The sequence below is a fragment of the Schistocerca gregaria genome, chromosome 8 (genome assembly GCF_023897955.1).
Source record: "Schistocerca gregaria isolate iqSchGreg1 chromosome 8, iqSchGreg1.2, whole genome shotgun sequence".
Taxonomy (NCBI): Eukaryota; Metazoa; Arthropoda; class Insecta; order Orthoptera; family Acrididae; genus Schistocerca; species Schistocerca gregaria.
In genome coordinates, this window is record NC_064927.1 from 228,067,546 (window position 1) to 228,087,230 (window position 19,685).

General features: G+C 44.3%; 1 pseudogene; it reads left to right on the forward strand.

The window, feature by feature from the left end:
• Positions 1-19,312: 19,312 nt before the first annotated feature.
• LOC126285621 (5S ribosomal RNA) lies at positions 19,313-19,429 on the forward strand (annotated as a pseudogene).
• Positions 19,430-19,685: the final 256 nt, after the last annotated feature.

Consider the following 19,685-nt stretch of genomic DNA (forward strand, 5'->3'; position numbering starts at 1 on the left):
CCTGGAAACATGACGCCCATAGAATGATACTGCCGCAATTGTCCTGTGTTGCATGCTATGAACAGCTGTTCGGTGAGCGTTGATCTGGCGCGGACAACAAATGTTGCTCATTCGACTAGACAACATTGTTCCATTGAGCCACGGTCCAGTCTCAATGATCCCATTCCCACTGCAATTGTAATTGCCTAAGCAATGGGATTGGGTATGGGTTGTCTACTGCGGAGAATCATGTTCAATAATGTCAGCTGAACAATGTCGACAGGTCTTCTACAAATCGCTGCCTGTCGTTCTTTACTAGAGAGTGCAATCCTCGGGTCCTCATGATCTGTGATGAGACGTTGACCTCTAACACCTTGTCGCCTACTGGTGCTTTCCCATCCTGCGGCCACTTTCCACAAATATTCAAGAGAGTAACACGTGAGCTGTCGACCAGCTCCGCCATTTTCGAGATTCTACCACCCAGGCGCCGGGTCATAGCCATGTGCCCTATGTCAAAGTCGTTGTTGATCTTGTCTTCAATCCGAAGACTGATTTGATGCATCTCTCCATGCTCCCTTATCCTTTGCGAATCTCTTAAACTGCGAATAACTGCTGCAACCTACATCCTCCTGAATCCGCGTTCAGTATTCATCTTTTGGTCTCCCTCTATGATAAACCGCCCCCCCCCTCCCTCCACAATTCTCTCCAACACAAAATTGGTGATTTCTCAGAGTGTGTCCTATCAACCGATTCCCTCTTTTGGTCAACATGGGCCACAAATTTCCTGGATCCCCAGTTCTGTTCAGTACCTCATCATTAGTTACGTGATCGACACACCTAATCTTAGTCATTCTTGTGAAGCACCACAAAAAATTGTTCAAATGACTCTGAGCACTATGGGACTCCACTGCTGTGGTCATTAGTCCCCTAGAACTTAGAACTACTTAAACCTAACTAAGGACATCACACACATCCATGCCCGAGGCAGGATTCGAACCTGCGACCGTAGCAGTCGCACGGTTCCGGACTGCGCGCCTAGAAACGCGAGACCACTGCGGCCGGCGAAGCACCACATTTCAAAAGCTACTATTCTGTTTTGCTCTAAACTGTTTGTCGTCAACTTTTCACTTCCAAATATGGCTACGCTTAAGACTTCCAGAAAAGACTTTCTACCATTTCAACCTATATTCAGTGTTAGCAAATGTTTCTTCTTCAGAAATACTTTTCTAGCCATTGCCATTCTACATTTTACATCCTCTCTACTTCAATCATCATCAGTTATTTTGCTGCCCAAATAGAAAAACTCATTTATTACTTTATGTGCATCGTTTCGGAAACTAATTCCCTTAGCAGCACTTTATTTAATTCGATCACATTCCTTTACCTTTGTTTTACTTGTATTGTTGTTCAACTTACATCATACTTTCAAGACAATGTCCGTCCGTTAAACTGCTCTTCTAAGTCCTATGCTGTTTCTGACAGAATTACAATGTCATCGGAAAATCTCAGAGTTTTTATTTCTCCTCCCTGGACTTTAATTCCTACTCCAATCTCTTTTTTCCTTTACTGCTTGCTCAATATACAGATCGAATAACTTTCGTGATAGGATACAACTCTGTCTCACCCCCTTCCTAAACACTGCTTCCCTTTCGTGGCCATCGACTCTTATAATTGCCGGCCCGAATGGCGCTACAGTCTGGAGCCGAGCGACCGCTACGGTCGCAGGTTCGAATCCTGCCTCGGGCATGGATGTGTGTGATGTCCTTAGGTTGGTTAGGTTTAAGTAGTTCTATGTTCTAGGGGACTGATGACCTCAGAAGTTAAGTCCCGTAGTGCTCAGAGTCATTTCACTCTTATAATTGCCGTCTAGTTCATGCACAAGTTGTAAATTGCCTTTCGCTCCTATATTTTATCCCCGCAACCTTCAGAACCTCAAAGAGTGTATTCGACATCGTCAAAAGCTTCTCCAAGTCCACAAATGCTATAAACGCAGGTATGCTTTTCCTTACCCTATCTTCTAAGATAAGTCATAGGGTCAATACTGCCTCGCGTGTTCCTACATTTCTCCAGAATCGAAGCTGTTCTTCCCTAGGTCGGCTTGTACCAGCTTTTCATTCTTCTATAAATAATCGCCCCCCCCCCCCCCATGAACCATAGACCTTGCCGTTGGTGGGGAGGCTTACGTGCCTCAGCGACACAGATGGCCGTACCGTAGGTGCAACCACAACGGAGGGGTATCTGTTGAGAGGCCAGACAAACGTGTGGTTCCTGAAGAGGGGCAGCAGCCTTTTCAGTAGTTGCAGGGGCAACAGTCTGGATGATTGACTGATCTGGCCTTGCAACATTAACCAAAACGGCCTTGCTGTGCTGGTACTGCGAACGGCTGAAAGCAAGGGGAAACTACAGCCGTAATTTTTCCCGAGGACATGCAGCTTTACTGTATGATTAAATGATGATGGCATCCTCTTGGGTAAAATATTCCGGAGGTAAAATAGTCCCCCATTCGGATCTCCGGGCGGGGACTACTCAGGAGGATGTCTTTATCAGGAGAAAGAAAACTGGCGTTCTACGGATCGGAGCGTGGAATGTCAGATCCCTTAATCGGGCAGGTAGGTTAGAAAATTTAAAAAGGGAAATGGATAGGTTAAAGTTAGATATAGTGGGAATTAGTGAAGTTAGGTGGAAGGAGGAACAAGACTTCTGGTCAGGTGACTACAGGGTTATAAACACAAAATCAAATAGGGGTAATGCAGGAGTAGGTTTAATAATGAATAGGAAAATAGGAATGCGGGTAAGCTACTACAAACAGCATAGTGAACGCATTATTATGGCCAAGATAGATACGAAGCCCACACCTACTACAGTAGTACAAGTTTATATGCCAACTAGCTCTGCAGATGATGAAGAAATTGAAGAAATGTACGATGAAATAAAAGAAATTATTCAGATAGTGAAGGGAGACGAAAATTTAATAGTAATGGGTGACTGGAATTCGAGTGTAGGAAAAGGGAGAGAAGGAAACATAGTAGGTGAATATGGATTGGGGCTAAGAAATGAAAGAGGAAGCCGCCTAGTAGAATTTTGCACAGAGCACAACTTAATCATAGCTAACACTTGGTTTAAGAATCATGAAAGAAGGTTGTATACGTGGAAGAACCCTGGAGATACTAAAAGGTATCAGATAGATTATATAATGGTAAGACAGAAATTTAGGAACCAGGTTTTAAGTTGTAAGACATTTCCAGGGGCAGATGTGGACTCTGACCACAATCTATTGGTTATGACCTGTAGATTAAAACTGAAGAAACTGCAAAAATATGGGAAATTAAGGAGATGGGACCTGGATAAACTGAAAGAACCAGAGGTTGTACGGAGTTTCAGGGAGAGCATAAGGGAACAATTGACAGGAATGGGGGAAACAAATACAGTAGAAGAAGAATGGGTAGCTTTGAGGGATGAAGTAGTGAAGGCAGCAGAGGATCAAGTACGTAAAAAGACAAGGGCTAGTAGAAATCCTTGTCTAACAAAAGAAATATTTAATTTAATTGATCAAAGGAGAAAGTATAAAAATTCAGTAAATGAAGCAGGCAAAAAGGAATACAAACGTCTCAAAAATGAGATCGACAGGAAGTGCAAAATGGCTAAGAAGGGATGGCTAGAGGTCAAATGTAAGGATGTAGAGGCTTATTTCACTAGGGGTAAGATAGATACTGCCTACAGGAAAATTAAAGAGACCTTTGGAGAGAAGAGAACCACGTGTATGAATATCAAGAGCTCAGATGGAAACCCAGTTCTAAGCAAAGAAGGGAAGGCAGAAAGGTGGAAGGAGTATACAGAAGGTTTATACAAGGGCGATGTATTTGAGGACAATATTATGGAAATGGAAGAGGATGTAGATGAAGACGAAATGGGAGATATGATACTGCGTGAAGAGTTTGACAGAGCACTGAAAGACCTGAGTCGAAACAAGGCACCCGGAGTAGACAACATTCCATTGGAACTACTGACGGCCTTGGGAGAGCCAGTCCTGACAAAACTATTCCATCTGGTGAGCAAGATGTACGAGACAGGTGAACACCCTCAGACCTCAAGAAGAATATAATAATTCCAATCCCAAAGAAAGCAGGTGCTGACAGATGTGAAAATTACCGAACTATCAGTTTAATAAGCCACGGCTGCAAAATACTAACGCGAATTCTTTACAGACGAATGGAAAAACTAGTAGATGCAGACCTCGGGGAGGATCAGTTTGGATTCCGTCGAAATGTTGGAACACGTGAGGCAATACTGACCTTACGACTTATCTTAGAAGAAAGATTAAGAAAAGGCAAACCTACGTTTCTAGCATTTGTAGACTTAGAGAAAGCTTTTGACAATGTTGACTGGAATACTCTTTTTCAAATTCTAAAAGTGGCAGGGGTAAAATACAGGGAGCGAAAGGCTATTTATAATTTGTACAGAAACCAGATGGCAGTCATAAAAGTCGAGGGGCATGAAAGGGAAGCAGTGGTTGGGAAAGGAGTGAGACAGGGTTGTAGCCTCTCCCCGATGTTATTCAATCTGTATATTGAGCAAGCAGTAAAGGAAACAAAAGAAAAATTTGGAGTAGGTATTAAAATTCATGGAGACGAAGTAAAAATTTTGAGGTTCGCCGATGACATTGTAATTCTGTCAGAGACGTCAAAGGACTTGGAAGAGCAGTTGAACGGAATGGACAGTGTCTTGAAAGGAGGATATAAGATGAACATTAACAAAAGCAAAACGAAGATAATGGAATGTAGTCAAATTAAATTGGGTGATGCTGAGGGAATTAGATTAGGAAATGAGACACTTAAAGCAGTAAAGGAGTTTTGCTATTTAAGAAGTAAAATAACTGATGATGGTCGAAGTAGAGAAGATATAAAATGTAGACTGGCAATGGCAAGGAAAGCGTTTCTGAAGAAGAGAAATTTGTTAACATCGAATATAGATTTATGTATCAGGAAGTCGTTTCTGAAAGTATTTGTTTGGAGTGTAGCCATGTATGGAAGTGAAACATGGACGGTAACTAGTTTGGACAAGAAGAGAATAGAAGCTTTCGAAATGTGGTGCTACAGAAGAATACTGAAGATAAGGTGGATAGATCACGTAACTAATGAGGAGGTATTGAATAGGATTGGGGAGAAGAGAAGTTTGTGGCACAACTTGACTAGAAGAAGGGATCGGTTGGTAGGACATGTTTTGAGGCATCAAGGGATCACAAATTTAGCATTGGAGGGCAGCGTGGAGGGTAAAAATCGTAGAGGGAGACCGAGAGATGAGTACACTAAGCAGATTCAGAAGGATGTAGGTTGCAGTAGGTACTGGGAGATGAAGCAGCTTGCACAGGATAGAGTAGCATGGAGAGCTGCATCAAACCAGTCTCAGGACTGAAGACAACAACAACAACAACATAAATAATCGGTCTCAGTGTTTTGCAGTCATGATTTATTAAAGTGGCAGATCGGTAATTTTCTCACCTTACAGCAACTGCTTTGTTGAAATTGGAATTATTACATTCTTATTAAAGTCTGAGGGTATTTCGCCTGTCTCATACATGTTGCATACCAGATGGAAGCCTTCTGTCATGGCTATTTCTCTCAAGGTTATCATTAATTCTGACGGAATGTCGTCGACTCCAGGAGCCTTGTTTCCTCTTAAGTCTTTCAGTGCCCTGCCAAATTCTTTTCGCAGTATCATATCTCTCATCTCATCTACGTCCTCTTACATTTCTATAATACTGCCTTCGCCTACATCACCTTTGTAAAGATCCTCTATGTAGTCCTTACAGCTTTCAACTTTCCTTTCTTTGATTAGTACTGGTTTTCTATCTGAGCTCTTCATATCCATACAGCTGGTTCTCTTTTCTCCAAGTGTCTCTTTAATTTTTCTGTAGGCGGTATCTGTTTCCCTCTTATTGAGATATGCTTCAAAATCATTATATTTCTACTAAAGCCATTCCTGCTTAGCCATTTTGCGTTTCCTGACAATGTCATTTTAGACGTTTTTATTCCCTTTTGCCCCCTTTATTTGCTGCATTTTTTTATTTTCTTCTTTCATCAGTTAAAATCAACGACTCCTGTGTTATCCAAGGACTTATAGCAGGAATTGTCTGTTCACTTCTTTGCTGCTACACTACCTTCACTAGTTCATCTCTTGAAGCTTCCACTGAAATCCTTTCCCCTTTTTTAGTCAACCGTTGCCTAAGTTTCCCTTTGAAACTTTCAACAACGTCTTGTTCTTTCAACATATCTACGGCCAATCTCCTTAACTTCTCATCTTTCTGCAATGTATTCATTTTTATCTGGAATTCATAACTAATAAATTGTGATCAAATTCCACACCTGATGCTGAAAATGTGTTAAAATTTAAAATTTCGTTCCTAAATTTCTGTCTTATCATAATATAAACTATTTGAAACCTTTCGTTGTATAATCAGTCTGAAACTCTCCGTCGTCTCCAGGTCTTTATGATACTTAACCCAAATGTTAGTGATGATTAAATTATGCTGATTCCAACATTCTACCAGACAGGTTCTCCTTTTATTCCTTTCCCCGAGTCCATATTCACCTGTTATGTTTCCCTTCTCTTCCTTTTCCTGCAATCGAATTCCAGTCCCCATTACAAATATTCGTCTCCTTTAACTATCTGAATAATTTCTTGTGTCTGATCATACATTTCTTCAGTCTCTTCAATGTCTGCGAAACTAATTGGCATACAAACTTGTACTAGAGTGGTAGGTGTGCACATATGTCGCTTTTGTCAGAGGATTTTGCATTTGCGTCCTGTATGGTCGCTAAGGTGATTCCCCATTCGTCTCTGTCCATAGTGCCACCAGACAGCATACAGTATTGAGGGTGGCAGTGATCATAAATTTTTGGCTCAAGATATATCAGAAAAGTCACGGAGTAGAAATTCAAGTAGAGCTGCTGAAATGTGTAAACGTTTTTGGACCAGAGAGAACCTTGTGATATAGTAGGGGGCAGGACGGTCTTCCGATGGCCCTACCTGCTTTAGGATGCTTATCGGCAAACACAGTTAAAGGGGAATGAAGAGTATGACATAGTTAGTAATTTTACAGTCCAGACGGCGTCTTTTGTTACGTTCTGAGGGCGGACTCTCAATTCCGTTTGCTGCTGTGGTTCTCTTACTGGACTTGGGTGGCAGTGCTCAGTCTGTCACGCACCTCCTCTCGCCTTCCCACAACGCCTCGTGGAATTGTCGGGTGATGTGATACCGGACGCTATTGGCCTACCAGGCAGTGCTTGTTGCAGTGATGACCGACGCTGGTGTCCATAAGGTGACCACGTTGCGATGTCGAGCACTTCTCTGAGCCTGATCCGCTCTTCAGCAACCCGGCGGTGCACCACAGTCTGCGAGCTTAAAGCAACTCGTGCCAGCCAAATTCCGCGACCACACAGCCACGACACTGGGGCTCTTGCAACTATCTCGATCTTGCCCATCTTGGGCTTGGGCCGTTCACTGTTTCTATTTTACTTCTTTTTCCCACAGTTCAGTACACCTCCTGACCGTTCTGTCTTGCTCCAGAGTGGCTCATCGGCGGCAATTGTCGTTCTGGTCTGAGAGACGGCTCTTCGCAGCTCTAGAGGACGCAGTTATCCTCGCTCGGCAGTGCGGCAGAGACGTACCGGAGAAATACTGCAATCTTGCCGGAACTGTTACGTAACAGTAATTAGAGACGCGAGTGAGAATGAGGTGAACATCATCGACCTTTCTGATCTAATGGCTACTGTCACGCCGGGTGGCGTACTGGGAAGTTTAACTTGTTGGTAAGCAAATTCCTGTCTTCCTAAACTGAACTGTTCTGCTGTGCAACAGTATTCTACAGAGAATATTGGACAGAACTTGCTCCCCTTCTCACAACTGTTTAGTGTAGGTCGCTGGAACAACAGGGAGATTCAAATGGAAAAAGGGTTGAGCCGTAGTGGGACAGGCGTCAGTAGTATCTCTGACATGAGTACGATCGATTTCCTCTTGCAGAGGTTTGGCTTTGAGCTTGAGCCGGCTAAAGATAGAAGGGTGTGCCGACTGCGAGTAGGAGAGAGGATGAAAGACGATGTTTCTGATCTAGAGTGCCATAGAAATGTGAAGGAGCTGTCAATCAAAACTCAGGGAGAAGTTGTGGTCTGATTCACAATCGATTTATTGATCTTAAACATGACAAGACAACAAGGTTACTAAAGAAACATCATACAAAAGATATTTATTTAACAAAAGACTTACAAAAATGGTATCTACGGTGGAAAAAGTGATCTGCTGGGGATCGACACACGACACTAACTGGAAAGCGACTCGCTCTATCTCACTTCATACATGTGAATCCAGGTTATTGCATCAAACTACACCACCACCAAGCATCTATATTCTAACATACAAAAAAAGGGGAAAATATGGTTCAAAATAACAGGGTGCTGAGAAATAGATATTATAGGCATTCAGCGACTGAAGTCATGGACGGCGGCAATCCGTTATTAAATGTGCGCTCCCGAAAAATGCAAGTACGCGGTCTCGCGTTCAGTTTATTCAGAAGGCAGATACTTCCCTAAGAGCCTCTGAAACCCCGATGGATTCCAGTGTGCAGGTGGACCCGTTTGCTGGTATGCTAAACCAATTTGACTCCATTCCACGACTGTGCATGTCGGGATACGTGAAATATTTAGAGGGCCGACTCAAGACAAATACACTCACGCGTCACTCGTCGTGACCATGATGATATCAGCAGTAGCTCTGACGGTCCAGACGGTGACTGGCACATGCTCTAAGTCGTACCCCAGCAAAGGACACAAGCCTCACCGTTTAGGTAGAGACCTGCAGTTCTTTACTAGCAAAGCGACAGTACAAGAGACTTGTACAAGAGTGCTCATCTTCTTTCCTCCCCGTTTCCTCCTCAGCTCAGTTCAAAAAGCACATTTCTCTTTTTGACTTCCCCCACTTTCACGTACGCCAATCACGAGCTGGAGCCCAGCATTCTAAGCTCACGGAATGGTCTTTGCACTGCAAACCGAGTTGACCAATCAGTGACTTTGAAGTTAATTGTTAGCAAACGGAAAGAACTCAGCTTCGCAGCCTCTTTCCTACACATGTGCCGTGTCTTTTGCTAACACAATACAGGGTGGAAGCACAGCCCTCCATAAACGGCTTGTTATCTCCCCTGTTGCGTCCAAAGAATGGCCATAAATTTGCATTAACAAAACACGTTTTGAAACAGAGTCTGGACGTCTGGGTGCCAGTTTGCCTGTCCCACAGACTTTTGCAGAACGTTTACATTTCTTTTGGCGCCTTGCTCGCTAACAAGTCCTAAAAACGCTGTCGGCGACTTTTCGGCGCTAGGCCATATACCTGGACGTCTCCCCCCTCTCCGGCGCCAAGCTTAATGTGTTTCTGCACAATGTGACTGTGGCGCAGCCGTCTGGAAATGTCCTCTCATCGTTCTCTAGAAAAAACACGCTTTGTCGGCCCTCCAATACCGTGCTTTTATGGCAGTCATTTAAGTCGGCACCATGTTCCTTTTAACGTATTTCTTTCCCTAGACACGCAAACAAGGCCATAAACTGCCCACCATTTCATCACGATGTATGAAGTCAAATCGCCATCGATCGTATTCCCTTTGAGAACATTACGCCGCGGTGCGCGAGTCGGCGATTGGCTGCCGGACAGAAGCGAATTGGCGTGCCCGAGGCCGGACGGCAGTTGTCACGTGTTTCTACTACAGTTGGCGGGAGTTGGCCGGCGTTGTGCATTCTCCGGGAACCTCGTGAACTGTGGATGTGCCCGCTTCCTTGGAGGGACACGCTGTCATGGTCTTTTGAAGCACTGACATCTTCGCAAAGTCGCCCCAGCATCAAGACACCAAGTTAAGTATGCTATTTACTAAGAGCGCTTAGTTAACTGTCATTGTGATCGCTTCTGGTGCAGTAAGACATTGCAAGAAGTGTGATGTTATGTTTGTTTGATTTCATTTGAGACCTCTTACTAAGAGTGTGCTCTACTTCCGTATAATATCGATGTATTTGCACATGTGTGTCCTTCAGTTCCAGGCAGTGTCGCTTCTCGTGAGCCAGTTGATTTCTCACTCTTAGTGTACTGTTCCACTTGAAGGACTTGCGAGTGAAATTAGTTATTGTTTGGCTTTGATTTTATAATTTACTCGTCTATCTTAGATTTTAAAGTTAAGAAACGTTTCCAGCCTCCTGTTGTTGGGTGTGGTCTGTGTTTCAGTGAGCTAGGCAGAGGGCAACCGAAGCGTAGAGCTTCCCGTTAGATTACAAGTTTGGCTTACTGGCGGTGGACTTCGCCTGAGCTCGTGGGTTCCTCTTCGGTAGCCTTTGCTTGGTTCACATTTCGGTGGCCTACTTGACACACAGCATGTTTTTCTAAAGGGAGAGACGTCTACAGACGTTGAAGGAACTTCTGGCGTGCCAGAGGGGAGTGTTATGGGACCATTCCTTTTCGCAATATATATATATATATATAAATGACCTAGTAGATAGTGTAGGAAGTTCCATGCGGTTTTTGCGGATGATGCTGTAGTATACAGAGAGGTTGAGGCATTAGAAAATTGCAGCGAAATGCAGGAAGATCTGCAGCGGATAGGCACTTGGTGCAGGATGTGGCAACTGACCGTTAACACAAGCCAATGTAATGTGTTGCGAATACATAGAAATAAGGATCCTTTATTGTATGATTGTATGATAGCTGAACAAACACTGGTAGGATTTACTTCTGTAAAATATCTGGGAGTATGCGTATGGAACGATTTGAAGTCGAATGATCATATAAAATTAATTGTTGCTAAGGTGGGTGCCAGGTTGAGATTCATTGGGAGAGTTCTTTGAAAATGTAGTCCATCAACAAAGGCGGTAGCTTACAAAATACTCGTTCAACCTATACTTGACGATTCCTCATCAGTGATGGATCCGTACCAGGGCGGGTTCACAGAGGAGATAGGGAAGATCCAAAGAAGAGCGGCGCGTTTCGTCACAGCGTAATTTGGTAAGCGTGACAGCGTTACGGAGATGTTTAGCAAACTGAAGTGGCAGACTCTGCAAGAGAGGTGCTCTTCATCCCGCTGTAGCTTGCTGTCCAGGTTTCGAGAGGCTGCGTTTCTGGATGAGGCATCAAATATATTGCTTCCCCCTACTTATACCTTCCGAGGAGACAACAAATGTAAAATTAGAGAGATTGGAGCGCGCACGGAGACTTTTCGGCAGTCGTTCTTCCCGAGAACCATACGCGACTGGAACGGGAAAGAGAGGAAATGACAGTGGCACGTAAAGTACCCTCCACCACACACCGTTGCGTGGCATGCGGGGTATAAATGTAGATGTGGGGTTACAAACGGAGACACGTCTTGGTTCGAAGTTAAGAATTACTGCTCTCAGTCGGTTCCACATTTCGTGGTTAAACTTTGGCCCTACAAGCTTGGGCCTTGCTTCGGTTGGTACACATTTTCCATTGTGTCTTAAGGTGAGTTGCTTTGTTAAGTCATGGTCGATTTTGCCTGAGTGGCGGATCGTAATGTTTGTATGATGATTTTTAAACTTGCTTATGATTTTATGTAATGAGAGTTCCTTAAGCCTTTTTGCCTGAGTGGTAGTTCTCAATGTTTGGTTAAATTTATTAAACATTTTGTCTGAGTGGCAGTTCTTAATGTTTGGCTAGTGATTTATTAACTTCCTTATGATTCTATGTAATGAAAGTCTCTTAAATAATCCTGCAAGATTGGCGCCTGTCAAAGTATAAGTGATTGTTTTGGGTAGCTAATAAACCCATTGGAATTGAAATGTTCATTTTATTGGGTCAGCCTTTCCGCCCCCTTTAGATTTAAAGGTTAAACAAACAAGTGTTAAGCAATATCTGTACCAGGGTTGTCCAACAGATGAAAGTACACCGGTGTGTCAGACCCACCATACTTGCTCCGGACACGGCGAGAGGGCTGTACAAGCAATGATCACACGCACGGCACAGCGGACACACCAGGAACCGCGGTGTTGGCCGTCGAATGGCGCTAGCTGCGCAGCATTTGTGCACCGCCGCCGTCAGTGTCAGCCAGTTTGCCGTGGCATACGGAGCTCCATCGCAGTCTTTAACACTGGTAGCATGCCGCGACAGCGTGGACGTGAACCGTATGTGCAGTTGACAGACTTTGAGCGAGGGCGTATAGTGGGCATGCGGGAGGCCAGGTGGAGGTACCGCCGAATTGCTCAACACGTGGGGCGTGAGGTCTCCACAGTACATCGATGTTGTCGCCAGTGGTCGGCGGAAGGTGCACGTGCCCGTCGACCTGGGACCGGACCGCAGCGACGCACGGATGCACGCCAAGACCGTAGGACCCTACGCAGTGCCGTAGGGGACCGCACCGCCACTTCCCAGCAAATTAGGGACACTGTTGCTCCTGGGGTATCGGCGAGGACCATTCGAAACCGTCTCCATGAAGCTGGGCTACGGTCCCGCACATCGTTAGGCCGTCTTCCGCTCACGCCCCAACATCGTGCAGGCCGCCTCCAGTGGTGTCGCGACAGGCGTGAATGGAGGAACGAATGGAGACGTGTCGTCTTCAGCGATGAGAGTCGCTTCTGCCTTGGTGCCAATGATGGTCGTATGCGTATTTGGCGCCGTGCAGGTGAGCGCCACAATCAGGACTGCATACGACCGAGGCACACAGGGCCAACATGCGGCATCATGGTGTGGGGAGCGATCTCCTACACTGGCCGTACACCTCTGGTGATCGTCGAGGGGACACTGAATAGTGCACGATACATCCAAACCGTCATCGAACCCATCATTCTACCATTCCTAGACCGGCAAGGGAACTTGCTGTTCCAATAGGACAATGCACGTCCGCATGTATCCCATGCCACCCAACGTGCTCTAGAAGGTGGAAGTCAACTACCCTGGCCAGCAAGATCTCCGGATCTGTCCCCCATTGAGCATGTTTGGGACTGGATGAAGCGTCGTCTCACGCGGTCTGCAAGTCCAGCACGAACGCTGGTCCAACTGAGGCGCCAGGTGGAAATGGCATGGCAAGCCGTTCCACAGGACTACATCCAGCATCTCTACGATCGTCTCCATGGGAGAATAGCAGCCTGCATTGCTGCGAAAGGTGGATATACACTGTACTAGTGCCGACATTGTGCATGCTCTGTTGCCTGTGTCTATGTGCCTGTGGTTCTGTCAGTGTGATCATGTGATGTATCTGACCCCAGGAATGTGTCAATAAGGTTTCCCCTTCCTGGGACAATGAATTCACGGTGTTCTTATTTCAATTTCCAGGAGTGTAATTTTGGGGTCACATCGGTAATGCCATTCTGCACGAGAATAATGGAAATGTTTTACACTTATGCTTCATAATGCTTCTAGCATACGTAGGAGTTCTCATGAATTCCGTGAGCAGAGATCTTGCATGACGTAGCTCACTCTGCTCGTCCGTGAAGTCGAGAGCGCCGGAAAACTCGGCGCCGAGGCTTATGGCGTGATGCTTGACTTCAGGAATGCTTTCGATACAGTTCCGCACAGTCGTTTAATGAATAAAATAAGACTTTACCGAGTGTCGGACCTGATTTCTGGCTCGATACCGGATTTCCCAGCAGTCAGAACTCAACACGTCGTTCTTAACGCGTCGAGATCGACAAATGTGAAAGGTAACTGAGTAGCAGTCCAGTGAAGAGCTATACGGCCGATACTATTCATGAAATATACAGTCTAGTTAATAACGCAGGCAACTCCATAAGGATGTCCTCTGTAACATACATATAATGTTACCTCCCTTCGCTTTCTCTGAAGTCGTGAAAGTTCCCCGAGAGGCGATTCAATTTAATTTATTAAATTAAATGACATTTATGTACAGATGCAGACAACAACCGCCACGTGAGGGTACCAATTAATTTGATGGTGGTAAGAGCAGCCAATTGGCTGACTGGTAGTGAAGATCAAGAGCGCCATTGTTTGGAGGCCAATGGGCGAATCATTCTCAGCACAGGTCACACAAAAATTACTGCAGTATACTTCAAATGACCTGTAATGTATCTCACAGCTGTTTTTTATTCTGTTCAAAGACAAATTAATGGCCGAACACGGTATATGTTCAGTCATTACGTCTCGCAACAACTCGTTGCCGACTTCGCTTTCCAGCCGGTGAATATTCTGTATGACAGAATTCACCGGCTGATAGATACGGAATATCTCAAATTCTAAAAATCCTTATTTCAAATAAAGGTCTGTGGTATCTTTCATAGCATATCCGCATTTTACAGTATCGTTTTAAAGGAAAAAGTAGGAAAGACTCACAAATGCGCTGGAGCTAGGCTCTAGCCTTAGTATCAATATAGAAAACATGTATGTTTTGTAAAGAAAGAGCCCAAGTTGCAACTCCATAAGATAGTAGCGAAATGCCTGCTAACCTGCGGAGGACTGGTGGTGGACCCTGAACTTAAATAAATGTAACGATTGCGTATAGATAGGCCGACAGCTTCACTGCTGTTCTGATACAGTAGTGACAACAAATCACAGGAAGTCCTTAACAACCTTAAGGTACATAGGAGTAATCCTCCACACCAACCTGAGGTGGAATGACCATAAAACAAATTGTAATTTTCCAGGCAGTGGTTCAGTGGATAAATATTAAACAAATTTAATTCTACCACGAAGGAAGAGGCATAGAAAACACTTGTGTAAGACCGTTTCTTGAGTATTTTCATCAACCTGGGAGCTTTACCACATTGAACAGATCTGTGAGATGGAAGCGGCACCCAGATGTTCAACAAACTGCAGTGGCAGAAGTTACAAGAGAAGCGTTGTGCTCCACCGAGAGGTTTTCTCTCCAGTTTCCGAGATCGTACATTCGAAGTAGGGTCGGACAACATATCACTTCCTACACTATATCCATCGCGAAATGACTGTGACGAGAAAACAATAGAAATTAAACATTATACGAAAGTATAACTGCAGGCATTCTTCTCACGTACCATTCGCCAATTCAACTGTGAAAGGTAGCTTGTCGAGTATGGGCCCAGATTAGACAGGTGTACGTGTATAAAAACCAGTACTGTTGCTGCTGACTTCCTGAAGCGTCTGCTCACGAAGTTCGCTGTCACGATATCTGCATTATCTACGTACTCTGTGCTTGATGATTTCAACAACGTGATATATGTGCAAGGATATAGATCTACAACATTGAAATTGATAAATATAAATACTTATTTATTTATTTATTTTACCCGACCACGAATTATGTATAAAAACATTCATAATAATGAAAGTAAATTACATAACACTTCTGGAGAATAGCGATACTATTGAGGTAAAATTGACTGCTTTTAAACAATTTATTGACACTAATATTAACAATCGCCAACGGATTTGTCGCAGTGGTAACACCGGTTCCCGTCAGACTATCGAAGTTAAGCACTATCGGGCTGGATTAGCACTTGGATGGGTGACCGTCTTGTCTGCCAAGCGCTGTTGGCAATCGGGGTGCACTCAGCCCTTGTGAGGCTACTTGATTGAGAAGTAGCGGCTCCGGTCTCGGAAACCAACGTACGGCCGGGAGAGCGGTGTGCTGACCACATGCCCCCTCCATATTCGCATCCAGTGGCGACTGTGGGCTGAGGGTGACACGGCGGTTGGTCGCTGCCATTGGGCCATCAAAGCTTGTTCGGGAGGAGTTTAGGTTTTAATATTAATAATCATAGCCTAATAATAATAATAATAATAATGGTAATAATAATAAAAGGGACATTCAAAATCAAACCCGGATACCAGCCACAGCAGGGCGATGTAATAGTTCAATTCAAAGATAATAACCACATGCCTTAGGGCATTTATCCCACTGGGAGACGAGGTGATCCATTGCTGTCAAGTAGAACACGATGGGCTGCTGACGGATCCACAACTGCAGACACTCCCACACTATTCCGCCTGAAACCAACGTCCATAATAATGATAATAGCAAAGGGCATTGAGAATGGTATACAGTAGTTAGCACATTGAAGTGATTTGTACTAAGCGAAAAGGATAAAGTAACTGGTGAAAATGCAGAAGAATGTACCTGTTACGAAAGAACGGAATTTAAAAAGAGAACACCCAAGGCAAGGGAGACGGAAAAGTTGTGGGGGAGGGGAGACTAGTGGATGAGATAGGTGGCTACTGTGATACAAGGTGGACCATTAAGTGTCTTTTGAAGGAATTCAATCACTCTAACGTATCGAGGAAAGTTGTTCCAAAGCCTGGTCCCTACTATAGGAAATGATTTAGAGGATATAGAAGTGTTACGTAATGATACAGAGAGGATTTTACTTTGCTGAGAACGAGTACTTCTGCTGTGCTATGCACATTATAGTGTTAGAGCTGAAGATAAATTAGAAGGAGTGAAATGATTGCGAATACGATAGAACAAATATAGAATATGGTAGTTTTGCTGCTTATCGGCACTTGGCCGTGATAATTGTTGAAGTAGCGAGTAGGAAATGAATCGCACACAAGAATTGATCGCCAACAGCAGTCGGCGCGAGCTTTCGTACGAAAGTCCTTGGACAATAGTGTCACCTTAATCAAGTACGGGGAGTATTAGTGACTCTGCGAGCTCCTTTTTAACCTCTAAAGGAAATACTATTTCATATTTCTGTAGTGAATAGTATGACAGAGACACCTTATTACTGACTGCACATGTTTGTTCAGGCGAATCTACACTGGACTCGCATTCGGGAGGACGACCGTTCAATCCCGAGTCCGACCATCCTGATTTAGGTTTTCCGTGATTTCCCTAAATCGCTTAACGCAAATGCCGGGATGGTTCCTTAGAAAGGGCACGGCCTATTTCCTTCCCCATCCTTTCCTAATCCGAGCTTGTGCTCCTCCTCTAATGACCTCGTTGTCGACGGGGCATTAAACAGTAATCTCGTCATCCTCCTTAGACGAATCCATGTGATCTCTGTAAGTCCATCTTTACACAAGTTGGTTGCGGGGCCTCGGCTGTTCAGTGTAAAATGTCAAATCAAAACATCTTCAGCCATTTAAACTTTCAGTTGTATTTTATTTGTGCAACCAGCTGAAGTACTACATTACACCATCCTTAGGCCTCCTGACCGACGCGTAGGAAGAATCCCACCTCTGGTTCAGCCAAAATAGGGGCGAGCATTCAGTGACTGGTATTCGTAGACTTCTTCTTAACACAGTGATCTCTCCTATCATCCCTTGCTGACTCACACGATGATCAAAGAAATCGCTATTTTAACAAGAAATCTACGGATACGAGTCACTGAATGCTCGCGCCCTATTTTGGCTAGACCAGAGTAGGAATTCTTCCTAAGAGACAGGTAGAAGGCCTAAAGATGGTGTAATGTAGCGCTGAACTGGAATTAAAAGTGGCTGAAAGTGATTTGATCTTACATTTTATAATCTAAGTGATTTTCGAGAATCATCCTTTTTTTGCGGTAGAAGAATGGGTTATTTCTGAGCCACTTAGGATTATGAATGGAAAGTTTGTCTGAATGAAGAAGTTATGTGTTTTATGAGCGACTAAGACTGTTTGTGTTTTAGGTGGGTTACGTTTCAAACCTATGTTCTGCTCCTTCGTTGATGAGGCAAGTAAAACGACATTTACATGTTTCATAACTGTACACAGATTTCTTAAACTTCCACTTTGATATAACCGAAGATCGTCAGAATACGAGTGGTATCTGCTGCGGCAGAGAATAGTTGTCACATCATTAACATATAACGAGAATGAAATGGATGCAGTACTGATGCTCGTGGGAACATTGATACTGCATCACTCCATTGATATGTTTTTGTTTCAATCACTACACACTGTTGACGTGAGGTAAGGTATGAGTCGAAACATTGTACAGGGCATTTATGATCCAAAATTATGCTGGTGATTACCACACACTCTTCTTACTGCTCGCTTTTGCACAATCGGTAGTTGCTTGCTAAATGATGAATTAAACCAGAAAGTTATCCCCTCACACATTATTGAGCAGAAATATCTAAAATACTTTCGAAGGTTGACTAGTTTGTTTCCAATAGTAGCAATTACATAACTAATAAACACAACTGAAATCAATTGTTGACCAGTTCAGCAATATATAACACAAAAATTGAGACCATTGTAGTTCGTTTAATAACACCAGTTTCGTATGTCATATCAATGGTTGGGATGACTATCTCTTGTACAAAGGTATACAAATTGTTGATCGAAAATATTATGACTACTCCCCACCGCGAGTTTGGATGCCGCTTGGTAGCGCTAAAAGGCGGGTAACGCGGTGACAATTGTATTGTAAGCGAAGCAGACACGGACGGGAGATCACCCAAGCGAAGATATGCGCTTCAAATGGGAAAATCCATAGAGAGAAGCGACTCTGATAAAGAGCAGATTATTATTATTACTCGGAGCCTGTGAAAGACTATCTCCATAACGGTGAAGCTGGTCAAATGTTCACGTCCTAATTTTGTGAGCGTCTATGGAAAGAAGTAGGATACTGAAACTACACTGGGCGCTACGTGTGGTACGGAGGCTTGACTGCTCTGTAAAGTAGCATAGCTGACGGTCTGTGGGATCCCTGCATGAACATCACAATGCTGGTGCACTTACAAGCGTTTCGGAGTAGGTCTACTGATGATGGAGCTCCACAGCCAACCACCCCTATACGTTCGCATGCTCACCCAACGACAGTGTAATCATTGCACAGTATTTCGATATATGTGACTCGTTTCCCTTATCAGGAACAAAGCGTGCGCAGTGACAGTGATATTTGGCAGGACCCCCTACACATCAAGATACGCCGTCCACTCACGCCTAAGTTCGACGTCAACGTGCTGGGGGCACGTAACCATCGGGATTCGAGCGTCGATCAATGGGTCGATCTTCGGGTGAATCACGTATTTGCTACACTACGTCGCTGTTCGTCCCACAAAAGCCGTCATCGAAGTGAACGGCGACTGGAAACGTGCAGCGCACGGCAGATGCAGGCTGTTGGGAGCAGTATTTTGCTACGGGAGACATTTTCGTGCGCTTGCACGGGACCTGTGGTAGTAATAAAAGACAAGCTGACAGCTGCGAAACACCTGCGTGACTTCATGCTCGATGTCTTCCTCGACGGTGATGTCGTCTTTCAGTAGTATTATTGTCCCTGTCTCGGAACCAGAACTGTGCTACACTGGCTTGAAGAGCAGTATAGTCAACTCATGTTGACGGATCGCCGACCAAATTCGCGTGATGTAAATCCTATGATCTGGGTCATTATCGGGCAACATCACCACTTACGGAAATAAGAGACCGTAATAAACGCGAATCGCCAACAGCCCTGCCGCAGTGATAACACTGGCTCCCGTCAGATCACCGAAGTTAAGCGCTGTCGGGCTGGGCTAGCACTGGATGGGTGACCATCCGATCTGCTGAGTGCTGTTGGCAAGCTGGGTGCACTCAGTCCTTGTGAGACAAACTGAGGAGCTATTTGATTGAGAAGTAGCGACTCCGGTTGTAAGTAGGTTGTTTAGGTTTTTTTTATTGGTAGCGCCACATAGCGCTCCGTATGAAAAATCACTGGCTGTGCTGTGTGCAATTTGTGGCTGGTTGGCATTGTTGTAATACTCGCCATTTTAGTGTTGGGCAATTTACATTGTGCTTTTGCGGTGTATCTGTTTTATATCTGCATAGTTTTTCTGAA